This window comes from Arachis hypogaea, chromosome 17, assembly GCF_003086295.3.
Source record: "Arachis hypogaea cultivar Tifrunner chromosome 17, arahy.Tifrunner.gnm2.J5K5, whole genome shotgun sequence".
NCBI lineage: Eukaryota > Viridiplantae > Streptophyta > Magnoliopsida > Fabales > Fabaceae > Arachis > Arachis hypogaea.
The window spans coordinates 93,070,122-93,072,414 of NC_092052.1; the positions used below are offsets into that span (position 1 = coordinate 93,070,122).

The 2,293-nt window shown below is 41.0% G+C and overlaps 1 non-coding gene across 1 annotated transcript; it reads right to left on the bottom strand.

Moving 5' to 3' along the window:
- Positions 1–864: 864 nt before the first annotated feature.
- LOC112768381 (small nucleolar RNA R71) lies at positions 865–972 on the bottom strand. Its single transcript, XR_003185817.1, has one exon. It is a non-coding gene; the product is annotated as a small nucleolar RNA R71 (small nucleolar RNA).
- Between the last annotated feature and the right edge of the window lie 1,321 nt (positions 973–2,293).

Consider the following 2,293-nt stretch of genomic DNA (forward strand, 5'->3'; position numbering starts at 1 on the left):
TTTTCAAAATCTTTTCCAAAAATCACTTAATTTCTTTCCCAATCTTAGTTTTCGAAAATCATTTACCAAATTTTCAAAATTTCTTTTAATTATTTTAAAATCTTCTACTTTAATTTCGAAAATTCTTCCCCTCTTCCCAAATCCTTCTATTTAAAGGACTAACACTTCTCCATTATCACCAATTCGAACTCTGTCCCTCTTGATAAGTTCGAATTCTCTCTTCTCTACCTCATCCTTCTATTTTTATTTTCCTCTGACACCTCAAGGAATCTCTATACTGTGACATAGAGGATTTCATATTTTCTTCTCCTCTCTTTTTATATGAGCAGGAGCAAGGACAAGGACATTCTTGTTGAAGCTGATCCTGAACTTGAAAGGACCTTGAAGAGAAAGCTAAAAGAAGCTAAAGTACAACTCTCTATAGAGGACCTAACAGAAACTTTCAAACAAGAAGAAGCCATGGCAGCCGAAAACAACAACAATGCCAACAATGCAAGGAAGGTGCTTGGTGACTTTACTGCACCTTCTCCCGACTTCTATGGGAGAAGCATCTCAATCCCTGCCATTGGAGCAAACAACTTTGAGCTTAAGCCTCAATTAGTTTCTCTGATGCAACAGAATTGCAAGTTTCATGGACTTCCATTGGAAGATCTTCATCAGTTCTTAGCTGAATTCTTGCAAATCTGTGACACTGTCAAGACCAATGGGGTTGATCCCGAGGTCTACAAGCTTATGCTCTTTCCCTTTGCTGTAAGAGACAGAGCTAGAACATGGTTGGATTCACAACCTAAAGAAAGCCTGAACTCTTGTGAAAAGCTAGTCAATGCCTTCTTGGCAAAGTTCTTTCCACCTCAAAAATTGAGCAAGCTTAGAGTGAAAGTCTAAACCTTCAGACAGAAGGAAGGTGAATCCCTCTATGAAGCTTGGGAAAGATACAAGCAATTGATCAGAAGGTGTTCTTCTGACATGCTTTTAGAATGGAGCATCATAGGTATCTTCTATGATGGTTTGTCTGAACTGTCCAAGATGTCATTGGACAGCTCTGCTGGAGGATCTCTTCATCTGAAGAAGATGCCTGCAGAAGCTCAGGAACTCATTGAAATGGTTGCAAATAACCAATTTATGTACACCTCTAAAAGGAATCCTGTGAATAATGGGACAAGTCAGAAGAAAGGAGTTCTTGAAATTGATACTCTGAATGCCATATTGGCTCAGAACAAAATATTGACTCAGCATGTCAATATGATTTCTCAGAGTCTATCTGGCATGCAAGCAGCAACAGGCAGTACCAAGGAAGCTTCATCTAAAAAAGAAGCTTATGATCCTGAGAACCCAGCAATGGAAGAGGTGAATTACATGGGAGAACCCTATGGAAACACCTATAATCCTTCATGGAGAAATCACCCAAATCTCTCATGGAAGGACCAACAGAGGCCTCAACAAGGCTTCAACAACAGTAATGGTGGAAGAAATAGGTTTAGCAATAGCAAGCCTTTTCCATCATCTTCTCAGCAACAAACAGAGGATTCTAAGTAGAGCCACTCTGACTTAGCAACCATAGTCTCTGATCTAACTAAAACCACTCAAAGTTTCATGACTGAAACAAGGTCCTCCATTAGAAATTTAGAGGCACAAGTGGGTCAGCTGAGTAAGAGGATTACTGAACTCCCTCCTAGTACTCTCCCAAGCAATACAGAAGAGAACCCAAAGAGAGAATGCAAGGCCATAAACACGTCCCACATGGTCGAATGCATAGAGGAGGGAAAGGCAGTGATTTCCACTGAGGAAGACCTCAATAGATGTCCACTGGCCTCGAAGGAGTTCCCTAATGAGGAACCATGGGAATCTGAGGCTCACACTGAGACCATAGAGATTCCATTGACTTTACTTCTGCCATTCATGAGCTCTGATGAGTATTCTTCTTCTGAAGAAGATGAAGATGTTACTGAAGAGCAAGTTGCTAAGTACCTTGGAGCAATCATGAAGCTAAATGCCAAGTTATTTGGTAATGAGACTTGGGAGGATGAACCCCCCTTGCTCACCAAAGAATTGGATGACTTGACTAGGCAGAGATTACCTCAGAAGAGACAGGATCCTGGAAAGTTCTCAATACCTTGTACCATAGGTACCATGACCTTTGAGAAGGCTCTGTGTGACCTGGGGTCAAGTATAAACCTCATGCTTCTCTCTATAATGGAGAAGCTAGGGATCCTTGAGGTACAAGCTGCAAGAATCTCACTAGAGATGGCAGACAATTCAAAGAAACAGGCTTATGGACTTGTAGAGGATGTCT